Here is an 18,360-nt window from a genome sequence, read left to right as displayed (position 1 = left end):
TGATTCCATGTCTATGTATATAGGGCAGCAGCCTCGAAGGTGCAGGGTTGAGTAACCGGATGGTAGCCGGCTTGTAATGGCTATTAAACAGTCTGATGGCCTTGAGATAAAGCTGGATCCGAGAGACTGAAAAACAGCTTCTAATGCATCTGTACTGATCTCTTTCTGGATGATAGCGGGGTGAACAGGCCATGGCTCGGTGGTTGATGTCCTTGATGATCTTTTTGGCCTTCCTGTGACATCGGGTGCTGTAGGTGTCCTGGAGGGCAGGCAGTGTGCCCTCGGTGATGCATTGGGCAGAATGCACCACCCTCTGGAGAGCCCTGCGGTTGCGGGCAGTGCAGTTGTCCTACCAGGCGGTGATACAGCCCGACAGGATGCTCTCAATAGTGCATCTGTAACGTTTGTGAGGGTCTTAGGGGCCAAGCCGAATTTCTTCAGCCTCCGGAGGTTTTAATAGTCACAGTGGGAACAACATCCGCTATACACTTCCTGATGAACTCAGTCACCGTGTCAGTGTATACATATCCCATTCCCAATGTTCAAAACAATCTTGAAGCATGGATTCCGATTGGTCAGACCAGCGTTGAATAGACCTTAACACGGGTACTTCCTGTTTGGGTTTCTGCCTATTGGAAGGGATGAGCAAAATGGAGTCATGATCTTATTTGTCGAAGGGAGAGCGGGTGAGGGCCTTGTAGGCATCCCGGAAGTTGGAGTAGCAGTCGAGTGTACTACAGTCAATCTGTTGATAGAACTTCTGGTATCATTTTCCTCAAATTTGCTTGGTTAAAATCCCCAGCTATAATAAATGCGGTCTCAGGATATGTGGTTTCCAGTCCAGGGCTGTCGTGGTATCGGCTTGAGGGGGAATATGCACGGCTGTGACTATAACCGAAGATAATTGTCTTGGGAGGTAATATGGTCGGCATTTGATTGTGAGGTATTCTAGGCCGGGTGAACAAAAGGACTTGAGTTTCTGTATGTTATCACAATCACACTATGAGTAGTTCATCATGAAACATACAACCCCGTCTTTCTTATTCCCGGAGAGTTCTTTATTCCTGTCTGTGCGACGTACTGAGAACTCAGCTGGCTGTGTGGACGCGGACAGTATATCCGGAGAGAGCCATGATTCCGTGAAACAGAGTATGTTACAGTCCCTGATGTCTCTCTGGAAGGAGATCCTCGCCCTGAGCTCATCTACTTTAATGTTCAGAGACTGAACATTAGCGAGTAATATATTCAGAAGTGGTGGATGGTATGCACGCTTCCAGAGGCTGACTAGAAGTCCTCTCTGAATACCTCTTCTCCACCGGTGGCGTCTTGGAGCAGCCTCTGGGATAAGTTCAATTGCCCTGGGGTGTACGAACAAAGGATCCAATTCGGGAAAGTCGTATTCCTGTTTGTAATGCTGGTGAGTTACCGTCGCTCTGATATACAAAAGTTATTTCCGGCTGTATATAATAACACAAAAAAACTTTCTGGGCTGATAATGTAAGAAATAACAGACAAAAAAACAAAATACTGCAAAGTTGCTTAGGAGCTAGAAGCAGAGCTGCCATGTCTGTTGGTGCCATCTTGCCAGTACTATCCTGGCTCTGTTGAGCTCATCCATGTTATCTATGAACACATGTCAGCAAGAACTGTAGGAGCCCTATGAACACTTACAGGGCCCATTTCCCTTCTCGATGCAGGCGTATCAAAGCTCACTTTCACCTTCATTTCTTCAAAGAATGAAATGGTAATTTTGGTCCAAAACCCCAACTCGTACGTTTTTGCCTCCATCTGTGCACCGTTGAAACTCTTTATTGTTGTCTTTTCTCTTCCTCACTTGAATCTCTTTCTCTCTCTCTCTCTCTCTCTCTCTCTCTCTCTCGACTCTCTCTTGCTCTTTTATCTTCTCTCTCTTCTCACTCTTGCTCTTCTCTCTCTTTCTCTCTGTGTCTGTTCAGAGGAAGCGTGGAAAGTATCTGCTTCTTCATGTATTTGTTTTTTTGTTATTATTATTTATTTATTTATATTTTTGTTGGTCTGCTTGGCTGCTATCATCTATTTACTGGGGACCTCCTGCTGGGAGCTAAGCGCAGGGAGCGTGTGTGTGTGTAACACTTCATTGTGGCTGTGTAGCTAGCTGAGCAGCAGGAGGCCTGCCATCGTCACCAGCCCTGTGACAGCAGGTCTGATCAAACAACACTGGCACAAACTATCACCAGCCAGCTGGGCAGGCTAGACTCAGTAGGCTGGTCAGTAACAACAATGTCAATCTACCAATACTTCTACACTACCTGCATAGAGAACCTTGTTTTAAGTTGATTCTGCTTTACCCACAAGAAAGATAACCTTGACACAATTAAGCTATCTTGAAAGGAAGCAAAACTATCTCCCAATGTGGCATGGTAGGTATTTGACCTTGGTAAGATTGACATATATTACAGTGTCCTCTGTGTTCAGTCAGACCACTAGGGGCCAGATTGAGTGACAGCAGAGGGAATAGGCTCTGCTGTCAAGACATCCTGATTACCATTCTGTGATTACCATACTCCCTCCTCCCGGTCCACTTCAGGGCCATCTGCTAGCTGACACATCACAACTTCATCTAACACTGACTGCTTCTCTGACCCCATCTCTGACTGGGCTCTGTTCTCAGTTGTTGACTGGTTATTATATCTGGATGCTACCTTTTTGACCTTATATTGTTGAATCCCATATTATAATAACTTTTTTATGTTTATTGCTTCTAGGTCCTAATAATTTCCTCTTCCTCCTCCTCCCCTCTCTCATCTCCTCCCCCCTCGCCCAGGCATCGGCACCAGAGATGGTACGGCGGAGAAGGATAAGGACTTCCGTGGTAAAGCCCAGAAGCAGGTCCAGTTTAACCCAGGTCAGAGCACGGCTACATGGAGGGTGAGAATCTTGCAGGATGGAGTGTACGAACAGTCTGAGGCCTTCCAGATTGTTCTGTCAGAACCTGTCATGGCTGCCCTGGAGTTCCCTGACACAGGCACTGTGGAGATCCTCGACCCAGCTGATGGTATGTACTACAGGTCCATGTTCCAGAGTAGCTTGTTTTAACAGTTTAAACAGTGTAGTGTTCAAATGACTAATGGTTTATAAGTCATTACTACAGGTAGGTTATTCATCAGTCTTAGCAGAGATGATTGGTCTGAGGTTATCTCTATGGGAGAGGCAGTGTTTTATATTAGGTAAGTGAGAACATCCAGGTCAGTGGATAACAAGACATGGACCTTTCTCAGCCTCATTAGTGTGTCTCATGTTAGTGAAGCTGCTCTCTGTTAGTGAAGCTGCTCTCTGCCTCTTATCAATCCCTGGCTTGGCCCCAGAGCATAACCACAGCATGAAATCATGATGAGACTGAGAGTCAAGTTTTAGAGCTGGGTTTAGCCTACCTGCCTGAGTAAAGGGAGACAGGATACTATCATATTGGTCACATCATGGAAACCAACATGGGTGTTATGCTTGGATTAAGGTTGCAAAATTCCCACATTTCCTGCTTATTCCCTCAATCACTCCTGATTCCAGGAATCTTCCAACCGGGATGGTTTCTGGAGTTTTCCAACCCCTGGTTAGATATAGTGATCAGCAACACTGCAACAATAATATATATGGGAAGTTGTTTTCTCCAGAAAGGTAAATAAACAAATACGGTTACTTTGGGTATGGAAAATCCCAGGGTTAGGGTCAGGTCCAGGGTATGGATGGAGAACACTAGACTGGAGCCTTCCCAGGGCTCTCATGTTGTTTACACAAGGGCTGTGTCCCAAATGACACCATATTCCCTATTGGTACTGATCGAAAGTAGGCCACTACATAGGGAATAGGATGCTATTAGTGACGTAGTTAAAGTATCTAAATACAGTTCAGACAAACAAGGTTTTTAAAAACAGCAGCTCAGCCATTCATTCCCCTGTGATACTGTAGTTGGAAGGCTGAGGGAGGGAAGCTCTTGCAAAATTTACATATAAATTATGCCTCTCCTCTCCTTCCCCCTCTGGGGTCCCTCTGTGTGAGAGGAGGAATATTCTGTCAACAACTTACATTGGTTAAAATATATGGAGGATGGTACTGTTTGTCTCACAAAACACTCTAGTCCCTTGAGGGAAATGATAACTTGCAGCTATCAATATTAAGATTTTAACATTACACACTAAAATATCATTCTGCTTCCTGACCATACTATTTTAGATTTCCATGATTTCCCAGATACTCAGAGTATGCCTGTTTCTCAAATGGCACCCTATTCTGTTTTTAGTGCACTACTTTTGACCAGAGCCCTATGGGAATAGGGTGTCATTTGGGACTTGTCTTACAACTGACCCAGTTTCTAGCAGCTCCTTTAAATGTGAATCTCTTCAACTCAGAAGAGTTCAAGTTTAGTCAGAGAGAGAGAGAGGGGAGAAACTATCCACATTAACGCCTGTCAGCTTGGAGCTTAAAGAATGTTCTGCCTTGGCAGGAGCTAGTATTAAGGGCTATAAGCTTGAAGGTTCTGCCAGCCTGAGTAGGAGATAGAACATCTACTTGTCTACAACAGGGCTGGGCAGGGCAGGGAGCCATTGGTCCAGTGTCCTGGTCAGGTATGACTGTTGGGATTTTGAGAGTTCTGGCGCTGCTGGCACCTTATTAGCACAGACGTCCAGATTCACAATTAGAGTAAATAATAGGTTTTAAGAAGAATAAACGTAACAGTGATAGAGATAATATTATAAAAATGTCTATGTGAGGTAGGTACTTCTTAGTGTAGGCCTCTGGAATATATCTCAGGTCTAGTAACTTAGACACAGTCATGCTATGCAGAATAAAGGAGGAGAGGAGAGATAAGGAGAAGAGAGGACAGAACAGGGGGAGTGACTTTATAACAAACTGTAAAAAAGACCAATGGTTTGAACAGGTCTCTGCTTGCTAACAGAATCAAGACACGTCAGGTTTATTATCCAGGCCCACTTTTACTGTTCTTCTTAGCATGCAAAGTCTACAGCACGGAAGCTGGACTTTTCCTATTAACAATTCACTAAATGTATATGTATTTCCCTGATTGGTCCCTGTGCGTCAACTGTCAGAGAGGCTTCTGGGTAGTTGTCTGTGCCAACCACTGATGTTAGACATCATATCCTCTGGATGGATCCTAAATGACGCCCTATTCCCAATATAGTGCCCTACTTTTGACCAGGACCTGCATAGGGCTCAGGTCAAAGGGAGTGTACTATAAAAGGAATAGGGTGCCATTTGCGACGCAGACTATGTGTTCTGATAGTCTGCCTCTGTTCACTGGGTCAACACATCCTTTATAGAACTCTGTTAAGCCCTCAGAGAGGAGCCTGGACCAGAGCACCAGCAGCAACATACTGTAACTCAGACAGAAATATTTAACACATTGTTGTACCCTCTTCTCATCAGCGTAGCTTGTGTATTAAGTACGTACGCAGTGAGCAGGATGTGAGGGTTTATCTCTCTTTGTCTCCCCCCTCTGACTCTCTCGCTCTGTCTCACCCCCCCGCCTCTCTCGCTCTGTCTCACCCCCCCCGACTCTCTCGCTCTGTCTCACCCCCCCTGCCTCTCTCGCTTTGTCTCCCCCCCCCCCCCCCCCCCTTTCATTCCCTGTCCCCCCAGAGTCGACAGTGTTCATCCCGTCTGCAGTCTACCCTGTAGAGGAGGACATTGGGGAGCTGCTGATCCCAGTACGCAGGAGTGGTGACATCACACAGGAACTCATGGTCATCTGCTACACACAGCAAGGTACGGTCCGCACGCACGCACACACACACACACACACACACACACACACACACACACACACACACACACACACACACACACACACACACACACACACACACACACACATACACAGAGCTTCAGGTAATGTCCCTGCTAGAATTCTCTCCTTCTCTTCTCATCCATCTCTCCTTTCCTCTCTCCTACAGCCACAGCTACAGGGACCATCCCCACTACAGTCCTGTCCTACTCTGATTACATATCCAGACCTGAGGAACACAACAGTGTCCTGCGCTTTGATAAGGGCGAGATGGAGAAGTCCTGTCGTGTGGTGATCATAGATGACTCTCTGTATGAAGAGGAGGAGAGCTTCAACGTTACCCTCAGTATGCCCATGGGAGGCTGTCTGGGACAGGAGTACCACACTGCCAGGGTCACCATCATACCTGACCTGGATGATGGTAAGATGACCCTTCACTTTTCAATTTTGACCTTTCAAATGCTCGCCTGGAGCACAGGATAACAGTTATCAGCTGAGGAAAGTGTTAATATCACTCTTGACTAGGTATGCCTCCCAAATGGAACCCTATTCCCTACGTAGGGCACTACTTTCGACCAGGTTAGTTCACTCTATTCTAGGGAATAGGGTGCCATTTTGGATTTTTTTTTTACAATGGAAATGTGTTTTTTCACAACATGAGGGTGAGAAAAAAAGATTGCTCTTGTCCTGTCACCTCTGGAAGATAATGTTAAGACAACAATGTTAGCAGACTTGTAAACGTTGCTTATAAGCAAAGGAGACAGTTGAGATGGTGTGTAAAAAGGTACATTTACACATGAATATTATTCATGAAACGTCTAGAACAGATAGATCAGGAGACCTTCAAAAGGTACACAAACACACACACACCTATACACGAAGAGTGGAAGAGAAGAACCCTCCTCAGGCAAAGTGAATTCATGACTTTACCAATAGAAACAGGCTCCCATCTATTGGATGTGGTTTTGTTTATGTATTGGTTAGATGAGGAGCAAACCGTAAACTTTCAATGAACTTATGAAAGAAAAAATAATTGGTATGATAAATGACATATTGTTGCTATGCTGACTGATACAAGGAAGCATGAGGTACACAGATGATGTAGTACCAACTGAATGTAACCAATAGAGGAATAGTGGCTTGTTTGTGTATGTACATGTGTGCAATGTGCTTTGGTCCAAAGTAGATCACTATGTAAGGAGTAGGGTGACATTTACCCTGTGTGTCTCCTCTTGCTGAAGGGAAGCTCTTATTGCAAGGCTCATATCCACATCTGATAGTCTCCTGTACCTCCTATCTAACAAACAGCCTTTGTTCAACAGCACCTCTTGACCATTGCTTTCTTGCATATCTGCCTGACTAGTTCCCTATCTACCTTCTCCCTATAGACCGTGTGTGTGTGTTTGTGTGTGTTGTGTGTGTGTGTTTGTGTGTGTTGTGTGTGTGTGTTTGTGTGTGTTTGTGTGTGTGTGTTTGTGTGTGTTTGTGTGTGTGTGTGTGTGTGTGTGTGTGTGTGTGTGTGTGTGTGTGTGTGTGTGTGTGTGTGTGTTTGTGTGTGTGTGTGTGTGTGTTTGTGTGTGTGTGTTTGTGTGTGTGTGTGTGTGTGTGTGTGTGTGTGTGTGTGTGTGTGTGTGTGTGTGTGTGTGTGTGTGTGTGTGTGTGTGTGTGTGTGTGTGTGTGTGTGTGTGTGTGTGTGTATCCTTGACATCTAAAGGAAGCAACGCTGTGAAGGGTGACAGGCAGGGAACAGTCGATGTGAAAATCCCTTGGTATAATCGCTGAATCTTCCGTTTCAAACTTTCATCAAAACTTTCTGTCTGCACACACACACCATCAAAACGTCAGTTTGAAACAGAGCTAATTGGGTCGAAGCAACTCTCCACAGCATTCCAGAACCTCGCTGCTGGAGTTTGAGTCAGAACAGTATTGGAGGAGGCCTGTAGACGGAAAGAAAACCTTGTCTATGCACATCATTAAGATACATTAAACATGGTTAGATCTACACCAGTTGGGCATCTCAAATGACACCCCTTTCCTGAAATTGTGCACTACTTTTGTACATGTCCCAAATGGCACCCTATTCCCCATATAGTACACTTAATTTGCTCAGAACCCTATGGGCCCTGGTTAAAAGTAGTGCACTATGTAGGGAATAGGGTGCCATTTTAGACACAGCCCTGGGTTGACCTACTATCTCAAACTGAGTGAGGATTCACCAGATGTTCTCTCACAGGGTGGACCATCTAGACAGGATGACTCCCCTCTTACCAAACATATCTCTCTAACAGTCCCTCTCATAAATCTGCCTTGGACAGGAAAGTAAATGATAGTTGAGCTCCACTCCCTAGTCAAGACAAGAACCATGACGTTCTGGAGGATATCAATCAAATGCAGTACATAGACTGTATGACATATTCGTCTGTTTGCGAGCATGGTTTTGTGTTATCTCTTATTTTAAACAACCTGTTTTTTTAGAATAGAAACACAACACATAGATCTCCAATTCAAGTATCCCGAATACTTTGGGGCATGTATTTATGTATTCCCTGTTCAATGTCCAAATAGTTTCTCAGCCACGGAGTCTCAGACCGTAGTGATGTTCTTGGTCACATATTTCCTGTGTGTTGACTGAAACTGGCAGGAAATTATGTCACATATTTCAACCTGTGGGATAGAGAGCTTAGTGAATGATTAGTGTTCCGACTGCATTACTCAGATTGGGTTGCAGGTTCTCTTGTAGCCTCCTTGGGAACAGAGGCAGGCACACTACTTTGTGTGTGTGTGTGTGTGTGCGTGCGTGCGAGACCTGGCTGCCACATGAGGAAGGGGTTACATGCTTGAGATGGCTCTCTGCTGTACAGTACCTCCTTCCCCCTACTGTTCCTTGGTGTCAGAGTAGCTGTTGGGATGCTAAACTAAAGCTTTAACAGTTTAATAGTCTGTGACCCTGTATAACAGCCCTATAATCGTCTGTAACCCTGTATAACAGTCCTGTATAACAGCCCTATAATCGTCTGTAACCCTGTATAACAGTCCTGTATAACAGCCCTATAATAGTCTGTAACCCTGTATAACAGCCCTGTATAACAGCCCTATAATAGTCTGTAACCCTGTATAACAGCCCTGTATAACAGCCCTATAATAGTCTGTAACCCTGTATAACAGTCCTGTATAACAGCCCTATAATAGTCTGTAACACTGTATAACAGCCCTGTATAACAGCCTTATAATAGTCTGTAACCCTGTATAACAGCCCTATAATAGTCTGTAACCCTGTATAACAGCCCTATAATAGTCTGTACCCCTGTATAACAGCCCTATAATAGTCTGTAACCCTGTATAACAGCCCTGTATAACAGCCCTATAATAGTCTGTAACCCTGTATAACAGCCCTATAATAGTCTGGAACCCTGTATAACAGCCCTATAATAGTCTGTAACACCGTATAACAGCCCTATAATAGTCTGTAACCCTGTATAACAGCCCTATAATCGTCTGTAACCCTGTATAACAGCCCTATAATAGTCTGTAACCCTGTATAACAGCCCTATAATAGTCTATACCCCTGTATAACAGCCCTATAATAGTCTGTAACCCCATATAACAGCCCTATAATAGTCTGTAACCCTGTATAACAGCCCTGTATAACAGCCCTATAATAGTCTGTAACCCTGTATAACAGCCCTATAATAGTCTGTAACCCTGTATAACAGCCCTATAATAGTCTGTAACCCTGTATAACAGCCCTATAATAGTCTATACCCCTGTATAACAGCCCTATAATAGTCTGTAACCCCATATAACAGCCCTATAATAGTCTGTAACCCTGTATAACAGCCCTGTATAACAGCCCTATAATAGTCTGTAACCCTGTATAACAGCCCTCTATAACAGCCCTATAATAGTCTGTAACCCTGTATAACAGCCCTATAATAGTCTGTAACCCTGTATAACAGCCCTGTAATAGTCTGTAACCCTGTATAACAGCCCTATAATAGTCTGTAACCCTGTATAACAGCGCTATAATAGTCTGTAACCCTGTATAACAGCCCTATAATAGTCTGTAACCCTGTATAACAGCCCTATAATAGTCTGTAACCCTGTATAACAGCCCTATAATAGTCTGTAACCCTGTATAACAGCCCTATAATAGTCTGTAACCCTGTATAACAGCCCTATAATAGTCTGTAACCCTGTATAACAGCCCTGTATAACAGCCCTATAATAGTATGTAACCCTGTATAACAGCCCTATAATAGTCTGTAACCCTGTATAACAGCCCTGTATAACAGCCCTATAATAGTCTGTAACCCTGTATAACAGCCATATAATAGTCTGTAATCCTGTATAACAGCCCTGTATAACAGCCCTATAATAGTCTGTAACCCTGTATAACAGCCCTATAATAGTCTGTAACCCTGTATAACAGCCCTATAATCGTCTATAACCCTGTATAACAGCCCTGTTTAACACACCTATAATAGTCTGTAACCCTGTATAACAGCCCTATAATAGTCTGTAACCCTGTATAACAGCCCTATAATAGTCTGTAACCCTGTATAACAGCCCTATAATAGTCTGTAACCCTGTATAACAGCCCTATAATAGTCTGTAACCCTGTATAACAGCCCTATAATAGTCTGTAACCCTGTATAACAGCCCTATAATAGTCTGTAACCCTGTATAACAGCCCTGTATAACAGCCCTATAATAGTATGTAACCCTGTATAACAGCCCTATAATAGTCTGTAACCCTGTATAACAGCCCTGTATAACAGCCCTATAATAGTCTGTAACCCTGTATAACAGCCCTATAATCGTCTGTAATCCTGTATAACAGCCCTGTATAACAGCCCTATAATAGTCTGTAACCCTGTATAACAGCCCTATAATAGTCTGTAACCCTGTATAACAGCCCTGTATAACAGCCCTATAATAGTCTGTAACCCCATATAACAGCCCTATAATAGTCTGTAACCCTGTGTAACAGCCCTATAATCGTCTGTAACCCTGTATAACAGCCCTATAATAGTCTGTAACCCTGTATAACAGCCCTATAATCGTCTGTAACCCTGTATAACAGCCCTATTTAACACACCTATAATAGTCTGTAACCCTGTATAACAGCCCTATAATAGTCTGTAACCCTGTATAACAGCCCTATAATAGTCTGTAACCCTGTATAACAGCCCTGTATAACAGCCCTATAATAGTCTGTAACCCTGTATAACAGCCCTATAATAGTCTGTAACCCTGTATAACAGCCCTGTATAACAGCCCTATAATAGTCTGTAACCCCATATAACAGCCCTATAATAGTCTGTAACCCTGTGTAACAGCCCTATAATCGTCTGTAACCCTGTATAACAGCCCTATAATAGTCTGTAACCCTGTATAACAGCCCTGTTTAACACACCTATAATAGTCTGTAACCCTGTATAACAGCCATGGAATGTAGCTCACCTCTAATCCTTTTCAGAATGTCATAGTTTCACAGTGAAACAGTTCTATTCAGCAGGAAGTCTTGATGTAGTGGGGGGAGAGTTTCTAGACAATACACAGTCCGTATGAACCTAAGATTCTCACACACACTCTAACACACAATGATCTGTGGTGCGTTCCGAATCACACCTTATTCCCTCCTGTAGGTACGACCTGACAGGTACTCAATCTACAGTACTGCTCTTCTCCAGGCCTATCTACCTTGCTCTCCTCCTTAGTTTATCTAACAGAGCTCAGTCCATTCCATTACCACCACCTCCTTTATCTATAGGCTGACATCAGCCCTGTCTCTCCAGAACTATCTAACTATCTCTCCATCCTTCTATCTCATCGTATCCTGGCACCTTAAACCCCCCCAGCACCTGATTCAGGATGCCCTGGGGAGGTGCCTCACTGTTTTACCTCATTCCCTCTTTGTGTTGATCAGGTTACAGCTCCTGACGTCACTAGTGAGGGGGTTAGGCAGCTTGTCAGACAGTATCTTCAGGCTATGGTTTCCTCTCTGACTCTTTGTCTTAATCTGATTCTTGACGCCATGCAGACAGAATCACGATTCCATTCAAGATAACAATAATAAGTAGGTATTTCCCCCTTTCCTACCTGCCCCTTCTGTGTGTGTGTCATTCTATACATGAACCCGTATGAACCACTCCACCCGAACAACTGATATGCAGGAGGGAGAGGATCCTGGTTGTCAGTCAGACGCCTTGTTGAGGCCTCAGGCCACGGCTCTGAGAACACGATGATGTCGAATGTCATGACTGGGGATGTATTAAGGCATGTCAACTGTTGTTTTGGTTGTAAATTAACTAGAACAATGACAGTGTTCTATAGCAAGAAACAGAACATGCCAAAACTTAAGTTCATGCCAAGAGGAACTTTAGTTTTATACATTTGGAATGATCTAGAATGATTCTAGAACAAATTTCTGATCCGGGCTGTAGTGTGACTGTATTAAACTGACACTGTGGTTTTCGTACCAGCATTGCGAGCACACTGCCTTGCCTGTCAGTCACAAAGCATGGAAATACAGATTACAGCCCGCGCTCTCTCAAACTGTGACCAAAGGGTGAGGTAGTATGTATAGCCTGGCAACGATTGTCAGTACAGTTAGCTAAACCTCATACAGGTGTGGTACCAGGCTAGTAGTGTGAGTTATCAGGTGTTTATCAGTGCCATGCCACCTAGGATGTAGACTATTCAGTGGGTACACAGTGACAGGTAAGAAAGGCCTTTGGCCTGTAACCACCTTAAACTTTCGACCCTTCAACCCAGTTCCTCTGAGAACACTTCACGTCAGCTGAAAACCCAGTTAGCTAATCTCATCTCAGGGCTTATAGGAAATCTGTCTCCCCTGTTTACCTTCCTACCGGCCTCTCAAACATCCTTGACCCGCTATCTAAACATTAATACACAGTTAACTCACAATGAAAAGAATAGCTGTCAAATCAGAGTTAAGAAATAAATCAATCATTGATATTACTGACTGTTGTTCTCCCAGACCCTGGGTACATTCCAAATGATACACTGTTCCCTATGGAGCCTAATCAAAAGTAGTGTACTATACATTACCAGGGATTATAAGCATGTAATCCTGCTTCCTTTCCTCCACACATGACACAGATACTCAGGCAGTACAGGCAGAGCGTGGAATCAGCCTTTCTCCCCTGTGTTTTGTGCTGTAGAAGTGGCGGTCTTTTGGCATGGTACGTGCATGCATGTGTAGCACCTGTCCCTGCCAGTGAGGGTCCTTTGTCCTGCTGTGCCTCTCCAGGGTGGGCTGACCCGGTCCCATTAAAGAGTCAGGGGCCTTAGGAGGTAACTGTTCCCCCCCCTGCCTGAATTCCACTCCCAGCCCTTTCACTTCCAAAGAGAAAAGGATGTACATTAGAGCTGGATATTCAGGAGATGCAGCCAGTGTCTCTTCTAACCAAACACAACCAGAGATACAACCCAACTAAAAATGTATTATCGGTACCGTGTGTAGACTGCATATGATCTCAGTCAGTAAAGGGCAACTCAGGTACTTGATGTCTGCTGCTTTTCACTTTTTATTGCCAGGAATATGATCGCTCATGGTGTACACACACCTGGTTTGTTTCCCAGGTTTAAAACACTGAACAGAACAAAATTTCACTCAGACCCCCAAGGACCGGAGCTGCCTTTCCCTGCCTGATTATAATCATTATTTACTAGGATCATGTGTTTAACAGACGGGTGGTAGGTTTTATTAGAATACAGAAATGATACTCACCTACTGTAGAGCTTGCTGAACATGCAGTCTAGCCCTGTAGGTGTAATTGTAACACTATAGTTAACACTACGCTACCTCTCCCTAAAATGCTGCAGCACATCTGTTGCTCTCAGTGTGACCTGGAATCCAGGTGAATCCAGATGAGTCCAGATGGGTCCAGGGAGGTAATAACAGGGTTTAGGGTCAACCCACTACTCTTTTCTCCTCTCATCCTCGTCTAGGACCCAGACCCGTCCCACTCTCACCAGAACCATAATCATACCTTACAGAACTTAGAGTGTTTTTGGAGATTTACAGACCAGTAACAGCACTGCATAAATACAAGACTAATTCTGCTCTACGAGCATTCTCATGTTTTACTGTCCCACGCCATACCACACCCCTCCCCAGTGGCTCCATACCACATCCCTCCCCAGTGGCTCCATACCACACCTCTCCCCGGTGGCTCCATACCACACCCCTCCCCGGTGGCTCCATACCACACCTCTCCCCGGTGGCTCCATACCATACCTCTCCCCGGTGGCTCCATACCACACCCCTCCCCGGTGGCTCCATACCACACCACTCCCCGGTGGCTCCATACCACACACACCCCTCCCCGGTGGCTCCATACCACACCTCTCCCCGGTGGCTCCATACCACACCTCTCCCCGGTGGCTCCATATCACACCTCTCCCCGGTGGCTCCATACCACACCTCTTCCCGGTGGCTCCATATCACACCTCTCCCCGGTGGCTCCATACCACACCTCTTCCCGGTGGCTCCATACCACACCTCTCCCCGGTGGCTCCATACCACACCTCTCCCCAGTGGCTCCATACCACACCCCTCCCCGGTGGCTTCATACTACACCTCTCCCCGGTGGCTTCATACCACACCTCTCCCCGGTGGCTCCATACCACACCTCTCCCCGGTGGCTCCATACCACACCTCTCCCCGGTGGCTCCATACCACACCTCTCCCCGGTGGCTCCATACCACACCCCTCCCCTGTGGAGATGGTGTTTGTCTGCTGTACAAACCAACCTTATCTGATTACTACAGCTGCAAGTCTGGGACTCGGCGCACACACTCGCGCACACACAGATCTGATTACCGCAGTAGCGTAGAGAATGAGCTGAGACAGTCTAAAGCCTGCCTTGTTTGATTTGTCTTTTGGGAAAGACACTGGCAGCTGCATAAACCCTGACACCGCACACTCTTTGTCTAGGTTTGATCTCGACTCACACACGCACTTTGTAGCATCCCAAATGGAGCCCTATTCTCTATATGGTGCACTTCTTCTGACCAGAGCACGTCAAAAGTAGTGCACTATATAAGGGAGAGGGTGCCGTTTGTTACATATCCTTTGTCTAGGTTTGTTCTCGACCTAGATAAAGGAGGACAGGTGTATTTGTCCTGTGTGTGCACCCTGTAAGCCTATTACCAATTCAAAGCACTTTCATACCTGACAACAATGCCTTCAACTACCAATCTTCAGGCTTTGTCTACATTAACAGTTTTCCTTCTGCTTGTCTAACTGACTAATACAATGAGTTGATGATATCCAATCCTTGAAAAGTGTTATGGTATTCTTTGAGTCCAAGATAAGTACATAAGGTGTTAGAAGATAAATCATTTACATCTCTTTACACCTGTCTGATAAACAGATATCAGCCTGTCTGATAAACAGATATCAGCCTGTCGGACAAACGGATATCAGCCTGTCTGATAAACATAGCTATCAGCCTGTCGGATAAACATAGATATCAGCCTGTCTGATAAACATAGATATCAGCCTGTCTGATAAACATAGCTATCAGCCTGTCGGATAAACATAGATATCAGCCTGTCGGACAAACGGATATCAGCCTGTCTGATAAACATAGATATCAGCCTGTCTGATAAACATAGATATCAGCCTGTCTGATAAACATAGATATCAGCCTGTCTGATAAGCATAGATATCAGCCTGTCTGATAAACATAGATATCAGCCTGTCTGATAAACATAGCTATCAGCCTGTCTGATAAACATAGATATCAGCCTGTCTGATAAACATAGATATCAGCCTGTCTGATAAACATAGCTATCAGCCTGTCTGATAAACATAGATATCAGCCTGTCTGATAAACATAGATATCAGCCTGTCTGATAAACATAGATATCAGCCTGTCTGATAAACATAGATATCAGCCTGTCTGATAAACATAGATATCAGCCTGTCTGATAAACATAGATATCAGCCTGTCTGATAAACATAGATATCAGGCATTTTGCTTCACACCGTATTATTTCACATGCTTTGAAAAGCTCTTCATGTATAATTTCCTCTTGCAGTGTTTATTTATATTAAGTCAATGCATCAGATAAAAGGAGTGCTTTAGTTACTACAGTACTATTACAGTACTGCTACAGTATTGTTTTATCAGATGGACAGATTAGTTCTATGCAGAGCTATTTTTCAGCCAGTATTAGCCTCCTCTCTCTGCTCTCCTATCTTCCTATTTATCTGTGTCACTTTGAGATGAGAAACCCAGCTAACTAACAGCCTAAATGTGTGATCATCATCGTCATGGAAACAGGGTATATGCCTGTGGCGATATCACCACCATTGAATTCATTCATGTATTCACTGTGGCTGAAATGGCGTCCTGTGTAGGGCACTTCTTTGGCCTCTCTCTGGTCAAAAATAGTGTGCTATATAGGACATATGGTTCCATTTGGGACAGAACCTAGCAGCTTCATTAAATAGTACCCGCAAAACACCAGTCTCAACGTCAACAGTGAAGAGGCAACTCCGGGATGCTGGCCTTCTAGGCAGAGTTGCAAAGAAAAAGCCATATCTCAGACCTGGCCAATAGAAAGAAAATATTAAGATGTGCAAAAGAACACAGACACTGGCCTAGAAGGCCAGCATCCCTGAGTCACCTCTTCACTGTTAAAGTTGAGACGGGTGTTTTGCGGGTACTATTTAATGAAGCTGCCAGTTGAGTACTTGTGAGGCGTCTGTTTCTCAAACTAGACACTCTAATGTACTTGTCCTCTTGCTCAGTTGTGCACCGGGGCCTTCCACTCATCTTTCTATTTTGGTTAGAGCCAGCTTGCGCTGTTCTGTGAAGGGAGTAGTACACAGCGTTGTACCAGATCTTCTGTTTCTTGGCAATTTCTCGCATGGAATAGCCTTCATTTCTCAGAACAAGAATAGACTGACGAATTTCAGAAGAAAGTTCTTTGTTTCTGGCCATTTTGAGCCTGTAATCAACAAATGCTGATGCTCCAGATACTCTACTAGTCTAAAGAAGGAAAGAAGGCCAGTTTTATTGCTTCTTTAATCAGAACAACAGTTTTCAGATGTGCTGGCTTCATTTCAAAAGGGTTTTCTAATGATCAATTAGCCTTTTAAAATAATAAACTTGGATTAGCTAACACAACGTGCCATTGGAACACTGGAGTGATGGTTGCTGATAATGGGCATCTGTAGGCCTATGTAGATATTCCATTAATTATCTGCCGTTTCCAGCTACAATAGTCATTTACATTAACAATGTCTACACTGTATTTCTTAGCAATTTGATGTTATTTTAATGGACAAAAAATGTTTTTCTTTCAATAACAAAGACATTTTGACCCCAAACTTTTGAATGGTAGTGTATAACTCCAGTTCCTCTGTGATGGACCAGGCTTCTGCTGTTCAGTAGTCTGGAGAGAAGGGTTGGTTTGATCCATTTTCACACACAAAAATGAGTAAAGCCAGAGCCAACAACTGCCACTCCAATTTTACCTCAAAGTTGTTTATTTTCCCAGAACATACAGTAAATGAGCCCAGGGTCCCGCTCTTACTGTGAGGGCCGTTACACTCAATCAACACCCTCCCTGTGTTTCTGGTTGTTTGAGTCAGCTGTGATGTTAGTTGACAGAAACTTCCCAGGAGACAGCCCAGTTCACAGCACGCAAAGTACAGAGAGGGAAAGAGGAACAAAGAGAGTGAGAAGAAGAGGGTGAGAGAGAGTCAGAGGAACAGAACAGTGTGGGGGATATTGACTGCAGCGGAATCTGGGCTCAGGAAAGTACTAATTGCAGACAGGCGGGCCTGGAATCCTCCAACTCCTCTGCGTACGCACACACACACACACACACACACACACACAAACACTCCTCTACCACAGTCGTCTACACTGCACCGGCTCCTTTCAACCAGACACAGAAATAGAGGGATGCCTTCAGGCTTCTAGTCTTTACATTTATATTCTGTAATAACATCCCCTCAAATGTACCATACTGTAATGCAGGGACTATAAGTGCTGGAAATGACTAGTGTTGAGTTTAGTGCCGGCTAGTGGCTCAATGTGCAGTCATTTAGCTATGTCGTCAGAAGTAACTGTATTTGAAATGTGGGTTATTACAAATTCAACTCAAAAGTTACATCAGACGGTTTCCAGCTGTGAAACTGACTCAAACAAGATCCTGATGTACGGCATCTTCCTGTGTTTCCTCTCCTCCACAGCTCCAGGATTCTACTTCGGGGACACAGACTACCGTGTGGATGAGAGTGATGGTTATGTGGAGGTCAAGGTGTATAGGACAGGCACTGACCTCTCTAAAACAGCCACGGTCACTGTACGCTCCAGGAAAACAGACCCTGTCTCTGCTGAAGGTAGAGACAATACAGTCATTAGATAATTTATTTTGGTACTGTCCATACGTAGCTCGTTTTTGGTCACAGGTCCAGGAATGGCTGAAGAATTGCAACATTTACCTAGAACTAATTTACCTAGCAATACTGGGTGATTTGAAAAGTCATAGTCAATCAATCAATAATATAATAATTATTTTAGCTATGAGCTATG

The 18,360-nt window shown here is 44.3% G+C and overlaps 1 pseudogene; it reads left to right on the top strand.

Annotated features, from left to right (window-relative positions):
* LOC109909103 (FRAS1-related extracellular matrix protein 2-like) overlaps positions 1-18,360 on the top strand; it is a 107,690-nt pseudogene that overhangs the window by 46,115 nt on the left and 43,215 nt on the right.

This window comes from Oncorhynchus kisutch, linkage group LG18, assembly GCF_002021735.2.
Source record: "Oncorhynchus kisutch isolate 150728-3 linkage group LG18, Okis_V2, whole genome shotgun sequence".
NCBI lineage: Eukaryota > Metazoa > Chordata > Actinopteri > Salmoniformes > Salmonidae > Oncorhynchus > Oncorhynchus kisutch.
The sequence above is the reverse complement of the archived record's forward strand: the minus strand, read 5'-3'. Positions and strand labels throughout refer to the sequence as shown.